The sequence below is a fragment of the Triturus cristatus genome, chromosome 10, assembly GCF_964204655.1.
Source record: "Triturus cristatus chromosome 10, aTriCri1.1, whole genome shotgun sequence".
Lineage (NCBI taxonomy): Eukaryota > Metazoa > Chordata > Amphibia > Caudata > Salamandridae > Triturus > Triturus cristatus.
The window spans coordinates 743791264-743800952 of record NC_140593.1 but is presented as its reverse complement, the minus strand read 5'-3'; the positions used below and the strand labels follow the sequence as shown (position 1 = coordinate 743800952).

At 60.3% G+C, this 9689-nt stretch overlaps 2 non-coding genes across 2 annotated transcripts; both read left to right on the top strand.

Annotated features, from left to right (window-relative positions):
• The first annotated feature begins 246 nt into the window (after positions 1-246).
• LOC146789939 (5.8S ribosomal RNA) lies at positions 247-400 on the top strand. The gene has a single exon (XR_014970266.1). It is a non-coding gene; the product is annotated as a 5.8S ribosomal RNA (ribosomal RNA).
• Positions 401-8054: 7654 nt separating this feature from the next.
• LOC146789938 (5.8S ribosomal RNA) lies at positions 8055-8208 on the top strand. Its single transcript, XR_014970267.1, has one exon. It is a non-coding gene; the product is annotated as a 5.8S ribosomal RNA (ribosomal RNA).
• Positions 8209-9689: the final 1481 nt, after the last annotated feature.

Sequence of the window (9689 nt, the reverse complement as noted above, 5' to 3'; positions counted from 1 at the left end):
GGCTGCCTGCTCCCGTCGCTCCGGGAGCCCCCTCCCTCGCTCCCGGGTGGGTGGGGGCGGGCTCCCGGGCCGAGCGCCTGGCAATGTTTTTTCCCCCCCACAATGGTGCTGTCTGACTCCCAGAGGCGAAGCCTTGAACGGGGCGCCAGTGCCGTCTCGCCGTGCGGGAGGCGGACGGACGGCATCGCCTTCCTCCCGCCTCTCCTGCGCCCGCAGGTGGGCGAACGTTTTCGAAAAGTTGCCTGTGACTCTTGACGGTGGATCACTCGGCTCGCGCGTTGATGAAGAACGCAGCTAGCTGCGAGAATTAGTGTGAATTGCAGGACACATTGATCATCGACACTGCGAACGCACCTCGCGGCCCCGGGTTCCTCCCGGGGCTACGACTGTCTGAGGGTCGCTCGATCGTCAATCGCCCCGGGGCTTCCCGGGGATGCGGCTGGGGCCATCGCAGGGTGAGCTACGCTTCCCCTTCGTCCCCCCACAAGGTCAGACCCCCCGATCGCCCGTTGGCAGGGTCCCTGGCCGGGTCCTGCCGCGGAGGTACGCCGCCGGCGCACCTGGCCCCCCAAGAAGGGGACCCGGCGACCGGTCCGCCCCGCGCCCGTCCCGGGGCGCCTGGCTGCGTGCCGTGCGTGGCTGTCCATGGTGTCCCACCGGCTGCCCGCGCGCAAGCGCCTCGGGCGCCCTCCTCCGCGGCTGGCTTCCTGGCGAGGGCGAAACCCCTCCAGACGCGATCCGGGGAAAGAGGGCGCGCGCTGCCGGGTCCGCCGGGCCCCCTGCTCCGGCAGGGTTTGCTCGGCCTTCCCCGGCTCCCCCCCGAACGCTCTGGCGTTTTCTTTCCGACTACGACCTCAGATCAGACGTGGCGACCCGCTGAATTTAAGCATATTACTAAGCGGAGGAAAAGAAACTAACCAGGATTCCCCCGGTAACGGTGAGTGAAGAGGGAAGAGCCAAGCACCGAATCCCCGCCCAGCGGCGGGCGCGGGAAATGTGGCATACAGAAGACCGACTCCTCGGCGTCGCTCAGAGGGCCCAAGTCCTTCTGATCGAGGCTCACCCCGCAGACGGTGTTAGGCCGGCAGCGGCCCCCGGCGCGCCGGGAGTCGGGTTGCTTGGGAATAGAGCCCAAAGCGGGTAGTAAACTCCATCTAAGGCTAAATACGGGCGCGAGACCGATAGCCAACAAGTACCGTAAGGGAAAGTTGAAAAGAACTTTGAAGAGAGAGTTCAAGAGGGCGTGAAACTGTCGAGAGGTAAACGGGCTGAGCGGGATCGGCGTAAGGCCTCCACGCGGAATTATGGAGAAAAGAAAAAAAATGCATGGAAAATGAGCGCACGCCCTGAGGGTCCGTGTGCCCGGGACAGGAGTCCCTCGTGCCCAAAGTAGGCTGCCCGATCTCCCCGGCCTGGCTGGGTAGAGAAGCAGTGACCGGCCCCGGGGCCTGGGTTTCGGTCAGGGCCTGGGGCGTGGGAGCCCCCGTCCTGCGGCCTGACAAGTGTCCGTCTGCCCGGGACAAGGGTCCCGGGTGCAGAGCCCTGGAGCCCTGCGTGGGTGGGCAGGCAGGGAGCCCTACCGCTATGGCTCCTTTCATTTGCCGGCCATCTGGTCGCTCCTTCCCCCTCGGCCATCTGGCCGCGCGCAATACTTTCCAATGGGGCGACCAGATGGCCGGCCCGGCCTGGAAGTCCCGATGAGGGTCCATTCGCCTCTCGGATCCCAGCCAGGGCTCCAGGAGGTCGGGCGCGTCCGCGCATAGGGTACCCTCCGTCACTCGGAGCGCGCGGGTTACAAGAAAGGGACCCGGGCCCCGAGAGCTCCGTCGGTCCTCCCCGTGCCTATGGCCCAGGGAAGCAGAGCCCCCTGAGCCCTTGGTGGCAGGGTGGGTGGGCAGGCGGGAGTTGCCGGCCATCTGGTCACTCCTTCCCCCTCGGCCATCTGGTCGCGCGCAATGCTTTCCAATGGGGCGTCCAGATGGCCGGATGGGCTACGCCCGGGCGGCCTCCCCGCCCCGGGCTCCGCCCTGGGTCGTGCCACCGGGGCGGTGTCCGGAGGGCCCGGGGAGGCTTCCCCATCGCCTGCGGTCCCGGGAGCCCCGGCTGGGTCCAGGGGCACGGCCGGGCCCCGGGTCGGGGTCTCCGTCCCCGGGCCCCGTCCCCCAGCCTGCGGCCCTGCCAAAGGTCCAGGACGGGGTTCCGTTGTGTCCGGGGAGCCTCCGCTCGCTCGTCTGGGTTCAGGAGCTCCAGCCGGGCCCCTGGGGGGCCCCGGGGAGGGCGGCCTCCCCGCCCCGGGCACCGTCCTGGGTCCTGCCACGTGGCAGGGTGCCCGGGTGGGGTCCAGAGGGCCCGGGGAGGCTTCCCAATCGCCTGCGGTCCAGGGAGCCCTGGCTGGGTCCAGGGGCCCGGACAGGCCCGGGTCAGGGTCTCCGGCCCCAGGCCCCGTCCCCCGGCCTGCGGCACTGCCATAGGCCCGGGACAGGGTTCTGTTGTGGCCAGGGAGCCTCCCCTTGCTCGTCTGGGTTCAGGAGCTCCGTCTGGGCCCCTGGGGGCCCCGGGGAGGGCTCCGTCCTGGGTCCTGCTGCGTGGCAGGGTGCCCGGGGCAGGGTCCGGAGGGCCCGGGGAGGCTTCCCCTGTGCCTGCGGGCCCGGGGGCCCCGGCTGGTCCAGGGGCCCGGCCGGGCCCCGGGTCGGGGTCTCCGTCCCTGGGCCCCGTCCCCCGGCCTGCGGCACTCCCAAAGGCCCGGGACGGGGTTCTGTTGTGTCCGGGGAGCCTCCCCTCGCTCGTTTGGGTTCAGGAGTGCCGTCTGGGCCCCTGGGGGCCCCAGGAAGGGCAGCCTCCCTGCCCCGGGCTCCATCCGGGGTCCTGCCGCGTGGCAGGGTGCCCGGGGTGGGGTCCGGAGGGCCCGGGGAGGCTTCCCCATCGCGTGCGGTCCCGGGAGCCCCGGCTGGGTCCAGGGGCCCGGCCGGGCCCGGGTCGGGGTCTCCGGCCCCAGGCCCTGTCCCCTGGCCTGCGGCACTCCCAAAGGCCCGGGATGGAGTTCCGTTGTGTCCGGGGAGCCTCCCCTCGCTCGTCTGGGTTCAGGAGCTCCGGCCGGGCCCCTGGGTCCTGCCGCGCGGCAGGGTGCTCGGGGCGGGGTCCGGAGGGCCCGGGGAGGCTTCCCCTTCCCTTTCCCCTTTCCCCTCAGCCATCTGGTCGCGCCTGTCCCTTCGGCCATCTGGTCGCACACAATGCTGTCCTATGGGGTGACCAGATGGCCGAGCTTGCCTGGAAGTCTCGATGAGGGTCCATTTGCCTCCCGGATCCCAGCGAGGGCTCCAGGAGGTCGTGTACATTCGCGCCTAGGGTCCCCTCTGTCACCTCGTGCGCACGGATTACAAGAAAGGGGGGTAATTTTCCTCCGGATTACTAGGGTGAGGGTCAGTCACACCAAAGTGAGGTTTGGCGATTCTGAATCAGGGGAAGGCAGACCCGGGGCCCGCCCGCCGGGGCCCCCAGGGGCCCGGGTACGCTCCTGCCTCTCAGCCCCTTCCCGATGGTCCTTTCTCTCCGAGTTTTCTGGGTCAGAGCCCTGTGAGGTCCGTGGATCCCGAGACAGGGGAAGGCAGACCCGGGGCCCGCCCGCCGGGGCCCCCAGGGGCCCGGGTATGCTCCTGCCTCTCAGCCCCTTCCCGATGGTCCTACCTTCGCCGGGTTTGCTGGGTCAGACCTCCGTGAGGTCCGGCGATCCCGAGATGGGGGAAGGTAGACCCGGGGCCCGCCCGCTGGTGCCCCCAGGGGCCCGGGTACGCTCCTGCCTCTCAGCCCCTTCCCGATGGTCCTTTTTTCGCCGGGTTTGCTGGGTCAGACCTCTGTGAGGTCCGGCGATCGCGAGACGAGGAAGGCAGCACCCGGGCCCGCCCTCCGGGGCCCCCAGGGGCCCGGGCACGCACCTACCTCTCAGCCCCTTCCCGATGGTCCTTTTTTCTCCGGGTTTGCTGGGTCAGACCACCGTGAGGTCCGGCGACCGCGAGACGGGCAAAGGCAGCGCCCGGGCCGGCCTGCGGGGGGCCCCTGGGGACCCGGGTGTGCGCCTGCTGTGAGAAGTTGACCTGATATATGATGTCACTAATTCTAGTGTACACCTTGTATCAGTCCAAACAACCCTTATGGTGATTGGTTGTAAAGTCAACCTCATAGACCAGCTATCCTAGTGGTAGCATGGACAAGAGCAGTCTTAGGCTAAACTCTGTATGGCATGTGAAGCCAGCTGTTATACCATTTGTAATCCCTTGAATACCAAATGAAAGGACACCACAACAGATATATATAAAAATAGAATGTATTTATTCTAGTCAAAAATACCCTCAGCAATCTTTATGAGATTCGAGGTAAGTACAACACAATCTTATTCAAGTATACATAAGTCACACAGGTAAGTAATACAGTTAGGCCCTATGGGCCACGCAAACCATATACTAAGTAAGTGGTATAAGGACCACTGTCACGAACACAGGATAGGCCTAGGCCTAGGGAATCGCTGGGGCTACACTATACTACCAAAGGTTAGGAAGTGGGAGGCCCATGGGATTCAGGTGCAGAGTGGAAACACTCACGCGTAATGCGTAAAAGTCGATAGAAATAGTAGTAATTAGAAATTAAGAGTTTTAGGACACTTCTGAAGTAGCTAGGAGTTCGAGACTTGGAAACTAGACCCTAGGATACACAATACCCTTGTGAGCACCGAAGTACTCGAGTTATCTAGCCCACTGGCTGCGGGTGCATAGGTGTGAACTTGCGTCGGGTTTCGTCGTTGACTCCTATGGATGCCTGAAGGAAAGTTGCTGACAGGCAGTCAGTGAAGAGTGTCCGGTGGATCCCAAGGATGGAATCAAGAAGGAAGGATACCTGCAAGCAGAAGGGACAGAGTCTAGGTCACCAGCCAGGAGCCGGGAGCCGGGAAGGAACCAGGAAGGAACCAGGCGATGTCGTGAAGATGCAGGTGAAGAGGTGAAGCTTGTCGCAGGAGCCACGGGTACCAGGAGGCGTCAATGATGACCAGGACCAGGTGGCGAGCTGTCCCACGAAGGCTCTTGCTGTCGGCGGCATCAATGTCGAGTTAGGACCCAACAAGCCTTGGCAAGCGTAACCCACGCAGGATGGAGGACTTGCTTCTGGTGCAGACCAGGAAGGTCTGGGGTGCTTCCCTTTCACAGGGGAGTGAGTGCCAGTCTGGAGGAGCCGGACCAGCTAAGTAAAATTGAAGGTTCGTCGTCACAAAGTTCACTAGCCAACGGGCCAGCAACCGGACAACACGTCGAGCAACTTAGGTGCAGAAGGGCCCCACGCAGACCACGTGAAGTGTGGGGAGCTGGTCTTCTTTGCAGATGGTGCTCGGGATTGGGGCTTCTCAATTGCCCAAGCACAGCCTCGAGGAAGCCTCAGAAGTTGCGCTAGTCAGTAACTAGCCACTTTTCCCAAGTCGCCGGTCCCAGGTCCCTCGTCGCCTCCACGGGTCTCAGCTTGGCTGTAGATGTGGATCTGGTTCAGAGGTGTCTGGAAGTCATGGCGCTGGTCAGTCTCTGCAGTCGTCCCTCGTAGGATCAGTCGCAAAGCAAGCAGCGGTCGCTGGATGGTGCCTGGTTGCCCAGGGTGGTCACTCCCTGCCTTGGGAGGTGCTAGCACCACCCCAGACAGACCTTAGTGTATTGGGGCAGGGAGGGATGAAAGAAACTAGACACTGCCTGGGGCACACAAGGTGTCCCATGCATAGTCCAGTTCAAACCGGCGCTAGGGCACTCTAGCCCCAGCTCTGGCGCGAAACTGGACAAAGGAAAGGGGGTGTAACCACTCCCCTTCCTGGTCCCACCCATAGGAGGGACCTTGCAGGTAGCCCAGCCCACTAGCCCAGTATATTACCAGGTATCTGAGCCCTGCAGAATTAGATTATCCTGAATCTGCAACTTGAACAGAAACTCTGGACCTTCGACATTCGACCTCAGGAAGAAGACTGAAGAATCTCCCTTGTGGCCAAGGAGTGACCACCCTGGGCAACCAGGCACCATCCAGCGACAGCTGCTTGCTTTGCGACTGATCCTACGAGGGACGACTGCAGAGACTGACCAGCACCGAGACTTCCAGACACCTCTGAACCAGATCCACATCTACAGCAAAGCTGAGACCCGAGGAGGCGACGAGGGACGTGGGACCGGCGACTAGGGAAAGTGGCTAGTAACTGACTAGCGTGACTTCTGAGGCTTCCTCAAGGTTGTGCTTGGGGAATTGAGAAGCCCCAATCCCAAGCACCATCTGCAACGAAAATCAGCTCCCCACACTTTACGTGTTCGGCGTTTGGCCCTTCTGCACCTGAGTTGCTCGACGTGTTGTCCGGTTGCTGGCCTGTTGGCTAGTAACCTCTGTGACGACAAACCTTCACTTTTATCATGCTAGTCCGGCTCCTCCAGACTGGCACTCACTCCTCTGTGAAAAAGAAGCACCCCAGACCTTCCTGGTCTGCACCAGAAGCAAGTCCTCCATCCTGCGTGGGTTCCGCTTGCCAAGGCTTGTTGGGTCCTAACTCGACATCGACGCCGCCGACAGCAAGAGCCTTCGTGGGACAGCTCGCCTCCTGGTCGTCATCGACGCCTCCTGGCACCTGTGGCTGCTGCGACAAGCTTTACCTCTTCACCTGCATCTTCACGACATCGCCTGGTTCCTTCCTGGTTCCTTCCCGGCTCCTGGCTGGTGACCTAGACCCTGTACCTTCTGCTTGCAGGTATCCTTCCTTCTTGATTCCATCCTTGGGATCCACCGGACACTCTTCACTGACTGCCTGTCAGCAACTTTCCTTTAGGCATCCATAGGAGTCAACGACGAAACCCGACGCAAGTTCACACCTATGCACCCGCAGCCCGTGGGCTAGGTAACTTGAGTACTCCGGTGCTCACAAGGGTATTGACTATCCTAGGGTCTAGTTTCCAAGTCTCGAACTCCTAGCTATTCCAGAAGTATCCTAAAACTCTTAATTTCTAATAACTACTATTTCTATCGGCTTTTACGCATTACGCATGAGTATTTCCACTCTGCACCTGAATCCCGTGGGCCTCCCACTTCCTAACCTTTGGTAGTATAGTGTAGCCCCAGCGATTCTCTAGGCCTAGGCCTATCCTGTGTTCGTGACAGTGGTTCTTATACCACTTACTTAGTATATGGTTTGCGTGGCCCCTAGGGCCTAACTGTATTACTTACCTGTGTGACTTAATGTATGCTTAAATAAGACTGTGTTGTACTTACCTCGAATCCCATAAAGAGTGCTGAGGGTATTTTGACTAGAATAAATACATTCTATTTTTATATATATCTGTTGTGGTGTCCTTTCATTTGGTATTCAAGCGATTACAAATGGTATAACGGCTGGTTTCACATGCCATACAGAGTTTAGCCTAAGACTGCTCTTGTCCATGCTACCACTAGGATAGCTGGTCTATAAGGTTGACTTTACAACCAATCACCATAAGGGTTGTTTGGACTGATACAAGGTGTACACTAGAATTAGTGACATCATATATCAGGCCAACTTCTCACAGGGAGCTGCCTGGCTCTTCCCTTCCGGCGCCTCCGACCCAGGCGAGGGTGGTGGTGGGCCGATCGCCAGCCTCTGCTGGCACGGCTCCGGGCCGGTCCGGCGACGGACGGCTGATGTGCAGGTGGAGCGACCCTCCCTCGTTGCCAGGTACCGGGTCCGACCCGGTCCCATGTGGCCAGGCTGAGGGGTTTGAAGACTCGCGCGGTCCCTCCCGGGTTACCCCGGGAGGGACCGGCGGCTGCGGGGCTGCCTGCTCCCATCGCTCCGGGAGCCCCCTCCCTCGCACCCGGGTGGGTGGGGGCGGGCTCCCGGGCCGAGCGCCTGGCAATGTTTTTTTCCCCCCACGACGGTGCTGTCTGACTCCCAGAGGGGAAGCCTTGAATGGGGCGCCCGTGCTGTCTCGCCGTGCGGGCGGCGGACGGACGGTGTCGCCTTCCTCCCGCCTCTCCTGCGCCCGCAGGTGGGCGAATGTATACGAAAAGTTGCCTGTGACTCTTGGCGTTGGATCACTCGGCTCGCGCGTCGATGAAAAACGCAACTAGCTGCGAGAATTAGTGTAAATTGCAGGACACATTGATCATCGACACTTCGAACGCACCTTGCGGCCCTGGGTTCCTCCCGGGGCTACGCCTGTCTGAGGGTCGCTCGATTGTCAATCGCCCCGGGGCTTCCCCGGGACGCGGCTGGGGCCATCGCAGGGTGAGCTCCGCTTCCCCTTCGTCCCCCCACAAGGTCAGACCCCCCGATCGCCCGTTGGCAGGGTCCCTGGCCGGGTCCTGCTGCGGAGGTACGCCGCTGGCGCGCCTGGTGCCCCGAGAAGGGGGCCGGTGACCGTTCCGCCCCGGAACGGTCAAGGCCACTAAGTGCCAGATAGGGCAGAGCAAGGTTGTATACCTGCGCCACCTAGTTGGTGGGGGTCAGGTTCAACCACTGGAGAGCAAGATCCAGACCATAAAGGACTGGACTCCTCCAACTACCCAGACTCAGGTCAGAGTTTTCTTGGGCCTGACTGGGTACTACAGAAAGTTTGTTAAGAACTATGGGTCCATTGTGACACCACTTAATGACTTGACCTCTAAGAAAATGCCAAAGAAAGTTCAGTGGACAGTAAGCTGCCAAAAAGCATTTGATGACCTGAAGCAGGCCATGTGCAGTGCACCTTTTCTGAAAAGTCCAGTCTACTCCAAAGAGTTCATAGTCTAGACAGATGCTTCTGAGTTGGGTGTGGGAGCTGTTCTTTCACAACTGAATGTAGATGGTCAAGACCAGCCCATTGCTTTTATCAGTAGAAGGCTGACCCCTAGAGAGAAACGTTGGTCAGCTATTGAGAGGGAAGCCTTTGCTGTGGTTTGGGCCCTGAAGAAGCTGAGGCCATACTTGTTTGGCACTCACTTCAAGATTCTGAAAGACCATAAGCCCCTCTTGTGGCTAAATCAGATGAAGGGTGAAAATCCCAAACTTCTTAGGTGGTCCATTTCCATACAGGGGATGGGCTTCACAGTGGAACATAGACCTGGGACTGACCATGCCAATGCAGATGGACTCTCCAGATATTTCCACTTAGAACATGAAGACTCAACTGGTCAAGGTTAGTTTAATGTCCCTAAGTTTAGGGGGGGGGGGGGGTTTGTGTAGGAGAGTAGGGTCTGCTTTCTCTGTTCACCCCCACTTTTTGTTTTTGCTTCACTGGTTTTCAACTTAGATGTGGCTGTGGTCCTGCTAATCAGACCCACAGCCCAGCTGTTCTCTCTCTAAATTCATACTATGTACTTTAGGTGCATAACCCAATTGGTAGGGATCACCTTATTGGCCCCTGTATAGTGTACCCTAGGTACCCAGGGCATAGGTGTACCCTAGGTCTACCAGGGGCTGCAGCATGTATTATGCCACCCCTGGCCTGGCCTTCCATTATGACACATCTGGCTGATCACTCAGCTGGGGCAAGGCCGTGTAATCACCCCTTGCTTAGGTGTAGTATTCCTATACCTACCTTATATATAGACACATGTGTAGCTATCAGCCACTCCTATGGCAGGCCTTAACAATCCTGGAGGCAGAGTGCTTGGTAACATGTGAGATGGTGCTCTAGCATGAGCTGAGCCTGTCTGCAGCTTTCTGAACCATG